The sequence below is a fragment of the Oryzias latipes genome, chromosome 18, assembly GCF_053564925.1.
Source record: "Oryzias latipes strain Hd-rR chromosome 18, Olatipes_Hd-rR_3.1".
NCBI lineage: Eukaryota > Metazoa > Chordata > Actinopteri > Beloniformes > Adrianichthyidae > Oryzias > Oryzias latipes.
Window position 1 is genome coordinate 26,497,765 of NC_136254.1, and position 17,501 is coordinate 26,515,265.

General features: G+C 39.5%; 1 protein-coding gene across 22 annotated transcripts in view; it reads left to right on the plus strand.

Annotated features, from left to right (window-relative positions):
* The first annotated feature begins 14,703 nt into the window (after positions 1-14,703).
* The window catches only part of LOC101165348 (adhesion G protein-coupled receptor L3), a 315,230-nt gene continuing 312,432 nt past the window's right edge, over positions 14,704-17,501 (plus strand). For 19 of the 22 annotated variants that reach the window (XM_023948942.2, XM_078936168.1, XM_078936171.1 and 16 more), the window contains exon 1: positions 14,704-15,307. The gene's annotated coding sequence lies outside the window, so the exon portion shown is untranslated. The remainder of the gene's footprint in view (positions 15,308-17,501) is intronic. The other 3 variants (XM_078936160.1, XM_078936159.1, XM_078936163.1) reach the window with 1 other exon arrangement.

Below are 17,501 nucleotides of genomic sequence, written 5' to 3' on the forward strand. Positions count from 1 at the left end.
GCTAGAATGGACAAATGAACCATAATTTACTTTATCGTCTTCAGAAGCCTCTCAATGATAAAGATCCACCAGAAGTAACACACTAGAAGTGGAAGGCTGTCTCCAGTTTATGAACAGAGACGGCAGAAACCGCTCGGAAAGAAGAGCGAGGCCGCCAAAGAGACTCGCTGACCCCGATGTGGAAAAGTTCAAACACTTCATGCTTTATTAACGCCCACCTCATTAGGTTTGTGTAGCCAATGTGGGAGGAGGATGAAGCTTTGTACTTTTACAACAAGGATTTTAGAAATGCTGCTTGAGGCTTCAAAATAAAACAGAAAAACTATGCAAATCAACAAATAAAATTCTTTATAGCTTATCCATCCTCAGGACGAGGTAGCTGGAGCCTATCCCCACCACAGTTGGGTGAAGGCGGGGTTAGGGTTAGAAGCATTTGCCTTCACACAGACGCTCACATTCACACCTTGGAACAATTCCAATTTAACATATGAAGCATGTTTGACTTTGGGAGGGAACCAGATTACCAGGGGAAAAAAACACACGTCGGCTCCACTGAAAATACTGAAAATAATCTGATATTGAGTCGCCAAAAGGTTCAGAATCTCTTTGTTTTTTAAACCTATCTGGAAATAGAGCTTCACAAAAGGCTCACATATTTCATCTTCAAGCTAGGCTCCAATAAACGGACATCTTTGGTATTTGTTCCTCGTTAATCTAGGACTTTTTCTCGTAAATTTACGAGATTTTAAATCAGAAATTTATGAGATAAAAACTTGTAAATTTACGACTTAAAGTCATACTAAAAAAAATAAAGGCAAAAAGCGTTAGATGCAGATGTCACTATGTGGAGAGGTGGGTAAATTTATTTATTATATAATATATATTTGTAAGAAATTACGTTATCTAGTAAGAAAACACCCTAAGCTTGTCCAAATATCACGTAGCTCTCAGGAGCGCCGAATAGTTTGAAAATGAATTGGGGGTTTTTCGCCGGTAGGAAAAAAAAAGTCCTTGTTTCCGTTGTGCTTAGGTTAATGCTATTGCTGCGGTTATGTCGAAGTGTTGCGGGTAATTTCGTTGTGCTTGGGGGTAATGGCGTTGCGTTGTTGCGTTTTTTTTTTGTATGTAGTGTGAGCCCTGTCGGCCATCGTATAGACGGCCCAGTCCTGTTCATTCAAGCACACACATTCAGACACTGTGTAACACTGGCACCAACCTGAAACCACCAGGAACAATGTGGAGTTGGATCAGATAAGCCAGGAAATTTTTGAGCTCCATGCTTGGTTCACTACTCCTCTTTGTTCGGGACTCACGGTTGCTAGGAGACGAGACATTCGCCGACGTAACGGCTGGAATGATCTAAAGGCTAGACTCGTCCAAATTGACAGTCGTTAACATCATCCCGGCCAACGTCGCCTATAGCCACTGAAGACCCTGGTGTCCATGGTGGCCACTACACCACCATGGACACCTCTTTAATTGTCAATTAAAATAAGATAACAAAAGAGCCTTAAAATACAAAAAACAAAAAATCTTAATGAAATTACCGTAAACCAATTGATTTTCAGTGACCCCCTCCCCCCTTACATCCAAACAGGAAGTACTGACGGCTCCAAGAAGAAGGAAAAACCCCACAGACTTCTTTAAAGAAATAAACAGCAATTACTCACTCATTCTAGTTGACAGAATAACCATTCTTGCTCTTTTACCTTTTTTATAACCGTGTTCTTGCCATCTTGTTTTTTCCCCATTAAATTTCTTCTTAATCAAGCTGACCAATCAGATGCCTCAATAAAATTGTGTGGTCTTGAAAATTATGTGGCGTTGAACGTACAAAATCCTAATTGGCTAGAGAGGTTACCATAGAAACGTTGACTCAGACCCACTCTGACCAATCGCTGCTTACTGACGTTGTCCCGCTCCAAAATGACGGCGTCCGTATCGTAATAAAAATTGGCCGCTCAGTTGACTTCCTTTCGTTGGAGCCAAAGGCAACACTTTACAAAATGTTGCATATCAGTGTCTCCGCTTTAGAATTTGTTGCAATTCTGTTGAATGCAGGAACCAGTTCAAGAGTCCTGGTAGTTTGAAGAGAGTTTGTTGTTTCCTGTTGCTGGCTACACCTCCGGTCTTAAAGGGTTAAATCGTGTTGTGTATTTAGATTGTCCACTTTTTGTGTGCGTCTCTGCAGACACTTGCAGTCCACTCTCTCTCTCTCTACACGGTTTTCCAGCCGTCCTGGCGTTTCTAAATTCGCAAAGGTCAAACTCAGCTTTAAGAAAAACATAAAAGTACAGTTTCCCCTGTTCCCGTGTGTGCTTATTAATAGAACACCTGTTCTTGTGGTGTTCTGACACTTCTCACATGTAAACACAAAAAAAGCCAAAAGTCCAGAACTCTGATCTCTACACATCTTCCACCCACACATAACCACAATCTTTTGCCTGCCTGCCAGTAGGTGTGTATATATGTTTGACCCCGCCCACACGCGCACTCACTGCAGCCTCAGCGTTTGCACTCCTGCTCAACCAAATCCACCAGGGAGAGTCATTGATTTACCTTTTCATTTCAAACATTTAGCACTTCCTCATTTGTCTCAGCTTGTGTGAAAGTCGTGGGATCTACTCCATAGGATGAAAATGTATTTTCTTTTGATAGGAATTAGTATTCTGAAGGCCCGTACACACCGGGACGAATATTCGCCAGGCGTTATTCGCATGCGTTTTTCGCCACGTTTTTTGTGTTCACACCCAGGCGATTTTCGCTGACGATGAGTGGAGTGAACATGCAATTTCATTCCCTGACATTAGATGGCGCTTAATGTAAAACAGAAATACTCCTGTACACAAGGTGGCGCTGCGCAACTTTACGCTTCTTAAAGTCGCTTTTCACTCAGAAGAAGAGAGCAAGTATTTACACGCTTGTCAGAATCATACAAAGAAAACATGAATATTTCAAGCACCAGTAGCTCCAACTGGTGCTTGGTTCGGGGATGTTTTAGAATGTCCGTCATTATTGCTTCGCGGCAGTCTAGACGCTACTTGGCGTCTATCTTCTTCGCTGGTATGTGTGCTCAGCAAGGCAGTTTTGTGTTTGAGCGCCCCCAAGTTGTGTTTTACTGTAACTTCAGAAGCTCCAGACACGTGAGCAAAAGCGCCATTCTCATTGGTCGAGTAGATTTCGACGCGACGCGTCGAAAAAAAAAAAACGAACCCGAGGCGTTTTTTTTTTTTTGACGCTTTAACGCGTGGCGCTTTTTCGCGTCGGTGTGCACACTCACATTGGTGCCCTTTGTTTAGTCACGAGGCGTTAAACGTCGGCGAAATTCGTCCCGGTGTGAACAGGCCTTGAGGGTGGAATTTTTGCTTTCCAGTTAAATTATCCAAGATTTTAGAGACAGAAATTACATTTTATTTGCAATATGAAACAAAATGTAAATAAAAACTTGTAAAATCAAAACATAGTTAATATTATCGAGTGTCTCATTCAGAATCAGTTTGCTTTTTGAGTTGTGACCGCATAGGTTGATAAATCAACCACAACGTTTTTGAAGTGAGAGACAGATTCTTGAGAATTTGTGTTGGATGAAAATGAAGAGGTATCTTGAATGCGGTGAATAAACCAGAATAAAGTGTGAAAAAGGCTAATAAGTGTGAGTTTCTTGGTGTGGTTTGTTGCAGTTGATATAATAAACGGTCTAGGTAATCATAATTTGCCCACTGATTGATAGTTTTTATGCCAAAATAAGGAAAAGGAGCATGCTATTTGACCTTTATTATATTGCAGACAATAAAAATAGTTGGCTTTTAGTGTATCACCTAAATACCTTGATGTTATGGCCCTAATTTCCATATGACCACAGTCATTTTGATGTTTAAATTGGTTTTCCTCAGGGGCATATCTCTTTTCCGTTGCAACTATTGCTAACAAATGGTGAACAGCATTTAGGGAACATCTAGAATATTTTCTTAGAACTTTATTTTTCACTATTTAGGTTAGATATACTAACATGGTAAATAGTGTATCCTTGCATAGCAATTTTTACCTTCCTTAAAGGCCCAAAGTGCCCTACAGTCATAGTCAAAAACAAAAGGATGGGGCTGCATGTGTATTCCCAATGCACTATATCCATCCATCCATCCATCCATTTTCTTAACCCGTTATATTCCTTTAGGAGTCATTGGGCTGCTGGAGCCTATCCTGGTTCCAGGCGGGTTAGACCCTTGACAGACTGCTAATCTGTTGCACGGCACACAATTCCTCTCACACACGCACACAACAACGGTATTTTGTGAAACACCAGTCCAATGTTAATGCTATTCCATTAGCTATTTATCAAATAAATAGCTAACAGGTGCAGCCTAGTGTGAGCATGTGGGGCAGAGACTGATCAATCGCATGATTTTAGGAGTGTTTTTTGCATGTCTGCTGTGCAGTGTTCTACAAACTTTTTGTATGCTGCACATGGACACGCCCCCTTAATTAGCACCACCTGCTCCTGATTAAGAGGCGGTATGATGGAAAACACGAAGCTTCCCACTCCGGCAGGAGGGCCCGCGCCCCCCGGGAACGACTGGACCTGCACCCACGTGGAGCAATTGGACCTCCGGGACCGCCAAATGTGGTGTGGATGAGGTGTGAGTTAAGCAAAGCAATGCTGCAGACTGGCTGGAATATGCAAGAAGGCTGGTGGCAGCCTGCATTTTGAAGTGCCGCCTGTTTTTCCATGCAGGAGTCCCACTGCGTCAGAGGATGCCCAACTGGAAGGGACACGGGGAGGGAGTGTGTGACGCTGGATACAAGCAGAGGCAGAGGAGAACTCTGCCTTCAGTGTGACTAATGGAAGCGTTGCCACATTCCTCAGGATAGCCTGGGGCAGCCGTGGTCGCTTCTGGTACTAGATACTTTTGCCTGCAGGTTCTGGTGCGAGTGACCGGAGAGACCCCAGACCGTCAACCACAGGAGCCGCCTCTGGGGACAAAGTCTGGCTGGGCGCAGACGCTCCTCGGTTCTAGATTTGACTCTTTTTATTGAAGCTGCCTTTTATTGTGTTTTACCTTTTCCTAGGACTTTTAGAACGTTTTATACATTTTTTGTAGTTTTTAACCTAATTTCTCCGTGGCCATTCATATGTTTTATTGTAAATAGTGTTTTTTCGTGGCCAAGGGACTGCTCCTCTTTGGTAGTTTCACGTGTGCTCTTACCCAGTCCATTCTCCTAGTTCAAAACAATAATCGAATATTTCCTTTCCCCTTCCATAACCAAGCCGACAGTTCTTACACTAGCAAGAAACCGACTTTTTCAAAAGTGAAATTAGTGTTAAAGCTGCTTTGATGACATGAGTGACAGGTTCCTGTCATCGTAGCATTATGTTTTCTGAGTTGATAATACTTCAGCTGAAAAACTTTAGACATAGTAATCGTGCTAACATAATGCTACCATGTAGTACTAAGCTGACTAAAGACCTGGGCAGTTTTTACCGCTATATGCAACACTTAATTTGCCATTTTTTAAACAAAACAAGACAAGAACAAAACCACTTAAAAAAAACGACAAACAAAAGCTACAGTCATCAAATCAAAAGCCGATATATTTAATGTAACTTCATAGCAGTTGACACATTCTGCTGTTCCAATTTGGAAAACATGTACAACAAGGTGTCCTACTGGCATCTTTAGCTACAGCGTACGATAACAGTTGTGGTCAGCACTTTTCTCATTTTCTAATTTTTGTACTAATAGCTCTAACATCACAAATACATTTTTTTTTAATTCATTGAGTAAATCCACCCACTTCACCTCAAATAGCTGAGAATGTAGAATTGTTTGAGCACTCCAAGCACTCCTGCATATGTAAGTGTCAGCACAGAGAAGATGATAATTCCTCCACTTCCCTGAATGGATCAACAGGGAAAATGTGTTTTACATTATTGGATTGCTTTGCACAATAAGTGTCCTCATAAGCCTCAATTTTCCTTAACAGCTTAAATTTGGCAGGATTTCCTTGCAGCAGCAAATGGTAAGTTGGTGTGCGGAAGTTATATGGTGCTGTGCATCGCGTTATGGTGTTCAATTATCACAGTTTGAGGCGCTTAAGCCTGTGCCTGGGCAAAAGTATTGGCAGCTGAATATTTAACATGTTACGCCTAATTGCCCCCTTTGTCTTAGAACTGAAATGTTGCTGTTCGAGCTTTCACGGGAAGTTTTTACAGCTCTCTTTTGTTCTGCATATTTTAGTCGTTAGCGTTTATTAATGCTCAGTTTGTGGCTCAAAAAATAAAAACAACCTAGAAAAGAAATAGGTTTTAAGCGCGTTGCTCTGCAATTTGTGTATTCTTTATTCTTGCTTTTCTTTTATTAAATGAGGTACACTGGGATTGTGAGAACAAATACTTTAGTAATTAAATATCTGGTGTAAGTACAGCGGGGAGAGGTTAAAGGCCTCGTGTTTATTAAAGTCCCGAAAAATACTGTTTAATATTAACAAAAAGAAAATATATATCAATGATGTCACTGTTGCAGTATTTTGTGCTGCTTAACAGGTTTTCAAAAGGCATGGAGTGTATTCATACATTTAATTCATCTCCCAGACAATTCTATTGAAATCCAAAGTTGACGGGGCTGAATGTGTTCTGAGAAAAAACATCCTTGATTCAAGGCGGTTTGTCCTCACTGCACTTGTACTTGCACAATGTCCTAGGTTGAAGGCAGCTCATCTTTTGAAACATGCTGCTGAGCGCCTCTGTCATCTTTCTAAAAGAGCAAATGGAAATCAAGAAAGGGCAAGAACTGTGATTATAAGTCTGGCATAGGTGAAGAAAGACAAATTGATCCCAGATGTACCCAATTATTCACAATATTACATTTAAGAGTTACTGGGATCAATAGTGGAACAACTCACAATGAAAAAACAGAGTAGAAAGATTGAACAATAGTTGTATCAACAAGCAACAAACGGCACTCGAGAACACTGCTTTACCCTTTAACACAGAGGTTTTGGCTCTAGTATTGGCGTTCTTTGAATTACCGTTACACTTCAACTTTTCACGCAATTGACGTAAAACGGCTTTGTGTTGCCACGTAACAAGTAAAGCTTAAGCAATCAACGTCAATCAGCTAATTCTGACGTGGAGAAAAGCGGCTTTGTGCCAGATGCAAAGTGACATGTCCAGTGAAAGGGTTTAAAAAAAACTCCACCCCATAGGTTATGCCCAAATTCCTTCACTGCTCACTATAGTGCACTATATAGTGCGTTCGCCACTTTGTAGTGTTCTCCGAATCTACAAATACAAACTCAAGTGCCCTAGAAATTTCCCAGAAGTATCTGCGAAAAACCAGTATGCACTGATGCTCACTAGATTGGCGAATATAGACCACAATGCATTGCAGGGTTTTTTTTGCGAAAAATTTGTATTTAAATGTTTATTTTTATTTTTTATCAAACCAACGTTTTCATCTTCAGAACTCAGTGGATTCATAAATGGTCTTCGTAAAATGCTCATATCAATGAAATTTTCACTTTGTGAAATCGATGACGTCATTTTAAAAGTAGTGAGCACGGTGTCCGAATTGCTTTTAAAATCCAGGGCACTACATAGTCCCGCACTATATAGTTTTTTAGTAGTTAGTGTTTAGGGTGGGAATTCGGTCACAGCTATAGAGTATGTCTGTTATCAACTTTGGTATATTTTCCCAGGTTAGCTTTATATTATCCTTCAAAACGCAAATACGTATTTAAATTATTGGTTACCAACAATAAAAACTCACAGTTATTAGCTGCATCAACTAGCTAATTGGATATTAGCAATGAAAGTCAATCGATATTAGCAACATGGATATTAGCAAAAAGAACTCACATAGTACCTGTATCTATTAGCTATTTGGATATTGGCTGTAATAGCTAGCTAAATTGCTGTATAGGCTACAAATTAAGCTTTGTCTTTCTGAGCTTTTATTATTTACAAAAATCTAATATAATGCAATGACATTATGAATATTTCGTCTTTTTTTGGCATGTCTTAATGATTTAGTTGCCAAATAAATAGTTCATTGAAAAGTTTTAGCTAATCCTTTTAAGTAGTTCTTTTTTTACATGCTTCATTTTTTGGCCATCAATTTTTTTTAAGTATTAATATATATACATATTTTATGTATGTTTAAATTATTTTGCACCTACAAATAAAGTATTATGTTTTCATGTTTTATCATTTTCGTGGCCGTGAATTAAACATTTGGATTACACATTTAAACTATGCAATGGAAAGTATTTGTGTTATGTTCACATGTTTTAATTATTTCTCGACCGTGAATTAATTGTTTTGTTTGCGCATTTAAACTATTTTGTGGACACAAATTTGTGTTTCGTTTACATGTGAGTATTTTGTGGCTATAAATACGTTACAGCTTTTTAGTGGACACGAAATCGTGTTTTGTCCATGTTTTATTTATTTCGTGGCCATGAATTAAGTATTTTGTTTGTGTATTTAAACTTTTTCGTGGACATAAATGTGTTTTTTTCACACTTTTTAAATTATTTTGTGGCCTTAAATGAAGCACTTTACAACAATTTAGTGGACACGCAATTGTTTTTTTTTCATGTTTTAATTATTTCGTGGCCAAGAATGAACTATTATGTTTGCATGTTTTAAGCATTTCGTAGAACAAATTTGGATTTCATTTGCAAATTTTAACCATCTCTTGACTATAAGTTCTTTATACGGATTCTGTCTGTATAGCAATCTTGAACCCAGTTTAGTTTAGTTTAAAGGATTTTGAAGGAATTCAACCTGAAAAATCAAACAGCTGCTAGCTTTGTATTGCGGAAGAGGCATTTAAAAATGACTTTCCAAGCAGACATCTTAGACTTAGCCTTAGGTCGACTTCCAGCATGAGAAGAGGAGCAAATACTGTTGTACTGTAAACACAAAAAGGGGCTGCAATGGAATAAAAGGAATGTTTTAGTGACTCTGGAAAGAACAGTTCATAAATATGAAGTTTGACATCTTCCTCCCTAGTCAACCATTTCTGCTATTCATCATAATTAAAGACTTGTTTGATCAAAGCTTTTTCCTTGAACGGTTTCTGATGAGAGTTCCGACCAACTCGCATAAAACACAAACGCCATTAATTCCTGTTCTGTTTCACTCTTCAAAACACTATCAAAGAAGGCTGCTGCATTCATGCTGTTCAGGGACATTTCCGTTCACTTGCGTGATTCCGTTCCTTCGCAGTAAAACCAGAGATAGAGGATTTCTTAACTTGTCTCCATTTCCATATTTTTGAAATGCAGCTCCATTACTGTACAGGGTGAAAGCTGTATACACTTTAATCACCAGAAGTGTTAAAAGTTGAGAAAAGGCTGATCTCATATTTGACATGTATTCTATATTTTTCCCTTTAGAAACCTCTCTTTAAATATTGGGGGTATCCTATTTATGATTATGCTAATGCACACGCTATTACTTTGTAATTTGTGTTTATGTGCTATATAGAGGGGGAGTGCATTACATGGCATTTATAAAGTTTCTTTGAAGATTTCTGGGTTTTATGCAGGCGTAATGGCAAGCAGTTTTTGGCCCTTTACTGACAAAAAAAATCCATTCGGCAGAATGCACTGAAAGCGGCGCCAGGGAGCAGATAAGGCAACATCCTTCAACCCAAGTTCCTTTTCATCAATGATTGAAGGTGCTTCTTAGAGTTAAAACAAGGACAAAAAAAATCGTCTCGACAATCTCCGTGTTTGTGTGTCCTCATTAGCGAAGCCCTTATGAGTGATTGGATGATTACATATTGTTTGATTGCAATTAGGATTATTGAAGTGATTAATAGGCTGTGGGATGATTGAGAGGGTGAGGGCTGGCTCCAGCTGGAGATGTGGTGCAGCTGCTGCAGCATTCAAAGTTCATCAGATGAGTTTGTACGTCGGCAGCCGTCTTCTCTCATTGTGTCTGCAATGGTCCAACAATTCTGCGGCACAAATTGAACTTGTAATTCAAGGAGTGTATCTACTGAATGTGAGGTAGATGTACCTGAAAGAAAAGCTGAATGTAGTTCAAGCCCACTTTAAATCAACATACGATTGTTATATAAGGTAATGAAAGAATTATTGTTAACATTTTGAGTTTTTTAAGCACATACAGGCAAAACACAAGTTTATACACTAGGGGTGTGGATTGGTAAGAGTCTGGGGGTATGGTATGGTATCCTGATACACGTCCCACAATACAATACATATCCCGAGATTGTACCGGAACACATTTTTTCTCTTTTAAAAAAAAATATGACTTAGAATTTCAATACATCTTTCATTTCAATAAAATTGTCAAATTTAGTATTTTAATAATCACAATATAAGCACTGCAACTGTGTCTTAAATATAAGTTTCTTTTAACCAGACATATTTGTAGTGCTTTTATTTTGGTAACTTAAAATATAGAAAAGGGAACAGTCAGCATCGTCTGATTTCCACCACAAAATATATTTCAGTATAAGAGAAAAACAAAGAATGAATGTGTCGTAACCAAAAAGGTTGTAAAAGTATGATCGGGGAAATAAAGGCAAGGCAAGGCAAGTTTATTTGTACACAAAGTAATTCAAGGTGCTTCACAAAACAGAAAAATGCATTAAAATCACAATACATCATAGAAAAAATCAACGTAAAATCAATAAAATAATAAAATAAAATGTAAAATAATAAAATAACATAAAGAGCTTTTTATTTTCAATATTACTTAATGTACCTTCTCCAGTACTTAACGGTTCAGGAGCCTGAATGGGGTTTCAAAAATAAAAGGGGGGCACTAACTCTTTCCAGGAACAATAAAGTGTGATGATGAGGCAGCATGACAGGGTAAAGGAAACTTCCTTTTATGTGACAAAGATGCTTTGTTTACATTTCTACACTGCACCGCTACAGCCACGCTTTCTCACGCAGAAGTAAAGTAACGCTGATCGCCACAATGTCGGCCTTTTTTCAGAGCGTTGTACAAATAATTTCGATCGATTGGGTTGCTGAACTAGAATCCATGCTGGGAGGTTCAGCAGAACTTTGGCACGCTTTGCCGATAGCATTTTGGTTGTTGCTAAGTGCGTTAGCCTATTAGCCGCTGTGCAGCTGCAGTGCTTCACTGGTTCTTATCTGAGTCCAGTACAAAGCACCGCAACCCGCGTTTTTATATGTTGCTGGCAGCAACATGGTACAGAGTTTCAGTACGGTACCCCTCCCAAGTAAAAACAAAGTAGTTCATGTCTCATTACAACGAAAAAAGCTGCCTCTGGGCGAGGTCTTCCTGTTGTTTTGTGCGGTGTAGAGCTGCTCAAAGAGGCTTTGTGCGCTCTGCTGCCAACTAGCTGTCGGAGGTTAAAGTGGGAAACAAGAGTCACTCACTGAAGAGCGCTAAAAAATAATTAAATAAATATCATCCTGACAGCATTTTAAATCGAAACAAGTATCGCCAAATAAAGTATCGCGATATATTGCCAAATTGATTTTTTTCTAACACCTCTAATATCCACACACGTATAAGACGTGTTTTTCTATATATTTAACACACACACACATATATAAATACACACACACACACACACACACACATATATATATATATATATATATATATATATATATATAGACAGTATATGTATATATGTATAACACACAAAAAAACAAACACACACACATATACATAGAGGGAGAGAGTAAAAGAAATGTATGTATGTATGTATGTATGTACAGACCAAAGGTTTGGACACACGTTCTCATTCAAAGAGTTTTCTTTATTTACATGACTATGGAAATTGTAGATTCACACTGAAGGCATCAAAACTGTGAATTAACACATGTGGAATTATATACATAACAAAAAAGTGTGAAACAACTGAGAATATGTCATATTGTAGGTTCTTCAAAGTAGCCACCTTTTGATTTGATTACTGCTTTGCACACTCTTGGCATTCTCTTGATGAGCTTCAAGAGGTTTTCCAACAGTTTTCCAACAGTTTTGAAGGAGTTCCCAGAGATGCTTAGCACTTGTTGGCCCTTTTGCCTTCACTCTGCGGTCCAGCTCACCCCAAACCATCTCGATTGGGTTCAGGTCCGGTGACTGTGGAGGCTAGGTCATCTGGGGCTGCACCCCATCACTCTCCTTGGTCAACTAGCCCTTACACAGTCTGGTGGTGTGTTTGGGGTCATTGTGCTGTTGAAAAATAAATGATGGTCCAACTAAACGCAAACCAGATGGAATAGCATGCTGCTGCAAGATGCTGTGGTAGCCATAATGCTTTGGTATGCCTTCAATTTGCAATAAATCCCCAACAGCAAAGCACCCCCACACCATCACACCTCCTCCTCCATGCTTCACGGTGGGAACCAGGCATATAGAGTCCATCCGTTCACCTTTTCTGTGTCGCACAAAGACATGGTGGTTGGAAGCAAAAATATCAAATTTAGACTCGTCAGACCAAAGCACAGATTTCCACTGGTCTAATTTCTATTCCTTGTGTTCTTGATCCCAAACAAGTCTCTTCTGCTTGTTGCTTTTCTTTAGCAGTGGTTTTATAGCAGATATTATACCATGAAGGCCAGATTCACACAGTCTCCTTTTAGCAGTTGTTGTAGAGATGTGTCTGCTGCTAGAACTCTGTGTGCCATTGACCAGGTCTCTGATCTAAGCTGCTGTTAACCTGCCATTTCTGAGGCTGGTGACTTGGATGAACATATCGTCCACAGCAGAGATGACTCTTGGTCTTCCTTTCCTGGGGTGGTCTGCATGTGAGCCAGTTTCTTTGTAGTGCTTGATGGTTTTGGTGACTATATACATTCACACGCTGGCTCCGCTGCCAAACACTGGCACCAACCATCCACCAGAGGCAAGGTGGGGTTCAGTGTCTTGCCCAAGGACATTTCCACACATGGGCGTGCAAGGCGCGAATTAAACCTGGAATCTTCCAATCAGAGGTCGACCACCCTACCACTCCACCACGGCCACCCCATACATATATATATATATATATATATATATATATATATATATATATATATATATATATATATATATATATATATATATATATATATATATAGATATATATATAAATATAGATATATAGATATATAGATATAGATAAAGAGAGAGCGATCTGTAACATTTTTACATACACTAGATTATAATTTCCATCCTGATCTATTGTTCCCAAATAGATAGATGATTGTGAGCACTTCTTTGCTGAGATAATCTATCCCATCTCACAGGTGTACATATCAAGATGCTAATTAAACAACATTGCACAGGTGCGCCTTAGACTGGCATCAATGAAAAAACACTCTTGAAGGTGCCGTTTTGTTTTTATTGGGACTGGGGACTGAGAAAACTGGTCAGTATGTGGTTTGACGACCATTTGCGTCCTGCAGTGCAACACATCTCTTTTGCATAGAGTTGATCAGGCTGCGGCCTGTGCAGTGTTGGTCTATTCCTTATTTAATGGCTGTTTGAAGTTGCTGGATTTCAGCAGGAACTGGCAGACGCTGTTGTAATGCCGATCTAGAGCATCCCAAATATTCTCAATGGGTGACAGACTGCTGGCCATGCGAGAACTGGGATGTTTTCAGCTTCCAAGAATTGTTTACAGATCCTTGCAACACGGGGCCGCCCATTATAATGCTGCAACATGAAGGGGGTGTTCTTAGATGCATGGCACAACAATGGGCCTCAGGATCTCATCACGCATCTCTGTACATTCAAAATGCTATCGATAAAATGCACCTATGTTCTTTGGCCCTAACATACGCCTGCCCATACCATAACCCCACCACCTTTATAGACAACTCGACAAACCTGATCAACTGATGTGTTGCACTGCATGAGGCTGACCAGATACTAATCTGTTTTTGGAGATCACAGATTTATACAGACTTGTAAACATGTTTGAGAACATTTATTTTATGTATGCTCATCTCATGACAAATCGGAGCAAAAAGTGAACTGTTGTGTTTTTCTTTGTATTCAGTGTATATGCGAACATTTCGTTCACAACATTAGGCTAAATTAAATGGCAAATTGTTGTGTATGTTGTAGATGTTGTTGTTCGTCTTTCCACACGTCCCTTCGGGGGCTCACCACAGCGAATCAGCTTTCACTGATTTGCACAGGTGGTTTAGCAGAGAGTTTTTATGCCGGATGCCCTTCCTGACACAACACTGTTTTTTATCCAGGCTGGGTACCGAGACTGGGAGACCCAGACTCACACTGGATGAAGCTCAGCACGCCATTAGAGAAATGAACCCTGCTGGTTTCTAATGCGCTAGTCCAACTGATATGTTACCATGTGTAATTTTACAATAGAACTTTCAATATTTTCAAAGCAATTTGTATACAATTTTGATTCTGGAACCAGAGATAAATGGACCTTTTAGTTTCTTTTAGTAAGAATAAAAGGGAAAACCCAAATCATTAAACAGACAACCAATAAGTCAGAGATCTGCTCGGAGTGGATCAATTCAGAACCTGGGATGATTCATCCACACTCTTTTGGTTGGGTCTCCAAAAAAATCAACAACAGAAAAACCTTCATAGAGCTCTTAACCCTAATATTGCAGTCGCAGGTGCGCGCGCAGAATACAATAAGACATGTGTTGGCCCTGCACCGCCTGGGGCGGCCAGTGCGCCGGCTCCGTTGCCTGGCAGCGCGTTATTCCGTCTCCGCTGCTAGATGGAGCCCGAGTATTCGGTGAGAGCGGCACATCCGAGGTTCCTCCTCACCTTTCCACTGGCTCTCCAACTCCCCCCCTCCTCCTCCTTCTCCCCCTTCGCTTTTCAGACAGATTTACTCTCAGCCAGTGCGCACAATTGGTTTGTCATAGTCACCGAGAGCGCAGATTTCTTTCTTTTTTTCTTATTTTTTCCCTTTTGGAGCACAGAGAGAACTTTTCCAGCCCTCCGTGGAGCTTCTGTCATTCCCAACCTTCCTCGTTTCCTCTGATATTGATAATAGTGATCCTAGCATCTCCTGGATTCTCACCCCCTTTATTTTTTTTGGTGCGCTGAGAGGAGCCGCGCGCGCTTGGCTCCCCGAGGCTGCCGGGACGTGATGAAGCCACGCGCGCAGGAGGAGGAGGAGGACGCCTTTCGGGCTCACAAAGGATGTTAAGGGACAGTCCGTGGATACGGTTTGGCTCGTGGATCCGCAGTCACATCAGATAAAGGCGATTTTTTTTTTCTAAAATTATTTTCTTTAGTGGAGCGACTTTGGATTCGCGTGGGGGGAAGAAGAAACCTTCGCATTTCGAGGACGCAGTCGTTTCTAAATGCGCGGTGAGTGTGTGACGTGCCTCCACATTAAAATCCACGCGTGGATGTTGTCCGCAGCAGTCCATGAATGAATTTCTCCCCGCAGCGGATCAAAAAAAAAAAAAGGCGCTTGACGCACAAATCCATCCTTAATTACTTTAACCTGGCTATTGATGCGTTCAGGTGCAATCAGCGCTCAGCATGCTGATAGAAAAATGCCCCCCCCCCCCACCCCCCTTATCAAGTGTTTGCCCCCACCATTACAATAATTCATTCGTCAGGTTTGGGAGTTTAGAATATGTTACGCACCGATTTGGCCTCGAATTCAGTTAAATAAAAATAACAAATTTTCAAAATAAAAGTCTGTATTTGAATGGGATGCTAAAGATTCCTCTACAGGCCTAAGCTGTGTGAGGAGTAGATGTAATCTACCTTTTTTGTGGCTATGTCATTAAAAGTAAGTAACCTTTTCCTTTCCAAAATAAATAAATAAATATATATATATTATCCTAATCAGGTGTAGTTGTTTACAGTCAGGTGTGGTTGTTTACAGTGCCAATGAAGTGCAACTTCATTGGCAGGATCTCTGCTGCAGCAAGAAATCCTGCACAGCGTGCATCAATATTTCATGCTGTCACAAAAGGACATGTTCTGTCCAACATCATAGATATCAGATCAGATGTTGAGTCAGACAGGAACTTAGTTTTTTTTTTTCCTGAAAGTCATGCGGTCTTGAAGAGCCATATGTCGTAGAGACATTTCCAATTATTAAAAAAAAACATATAGAAATGAATTTTGTTATGTTTTAATGCTTTTCCTCCCCTTTCCAGCGTGCTGTAACAATTATATCCCCTCTGTCCGGGGCTGCGGCAACATCTGTCACATAATCTGCATTGATGGAATTGCCCTGCAGCAGATGACACACATTTACCTACACACAACATGAACACACAGTTTGCCTCTACCAGCACTTAAAAAAAAAGGAAAAAAAACTCCCCTCCAGGGGAAACTCAAGGAGGACATTTGATGCTCAGTGACTAAACTGTTATGTCAACTTGCGCTTTGTTGGGGTTTTTTTGGGATTTGTAGCTCGTCTCATCCGTTTTGTTTCAACTGACTGCTGCTCCTGGTGGAGCGTAATCCGGTTCCTACTTCATGGAGCCGCCGCTGAACTCGGCCGCTGGTGTGATACCTGATGGGACGCAGTGCATGAACAGAAAATAATTGCTCCCTCGCCTCTCGTGTCGTCGCTGCTCTTATCTTGCGGTGTTTTGGAGCACGGATTGCTGACTTGCAGCTGTCTTTTTCAATGTGGAAATGAAGAATTTAGCTTTTTTTATGTTTTGATAGCTAAGACATCCTGTAATAAAGACATTTCCTGCTACATTTGTTGGGAACTTACTTCTCTAGTTGTGAACAATAATTGCTGCTAGTTTTAACCTTACGATTATCTATTGAGGTTGACAGCAAAAATCTTCTTTACTTGAACAATTTTTCATATTTTCCCTCTAAAATGTTCTTGTTATGAACTTCCTTTGGCTGAATTTTCTGGTATTTATTGATGTCATGCTCAGAAATATGAGTTATTTGGACAATTTCTTACATTTTCATCTAAAATATTCCTATTATAGCCCTATTGGCAACTTATAACTATTGATCTCATTCATAAAAATTGTATTTACATTTTAAAAAAAAGTATTTTTCCTTCTAAAATGTTCTTGTTATAACCCTATTATTAGAAAAAAAATTGTCATATCTTTTGATTTCCTGCACAAAAATACGAGTTTTTTGGACTATTTCTTAAATTCTTAACTCAAATTTTCTTATTCTAACCCTATTATTGATGACTTTTCTTTAAACCACTGATCTAACTCATAAAAATTGTATGTATTTGTTCAATTTTTTACATTGGTTTTTACATTGTTTTTATATTCATTGATTTCACACAAAAAATATGAGTTATTCGGACAAAATCTTTAGCTAAAATATTCCTGTAATAACCCTACTATTGGCAACCTTTCTTATTACTATTCATCTCATTCATAAAAATCTTATTTATTTGGGCAATTTATTACATTTTTCTTCTAAAATGTTGTTACACCCAGACTGTTGGGGATTTTCCTCAAATCTTTTCATGTCGTGCGTATTTATTCGAATAATTTTTCGTTCTTCTTGTAAAGTGTTCTTGTTATAACCGCATTATTGACAACTTTTCTCA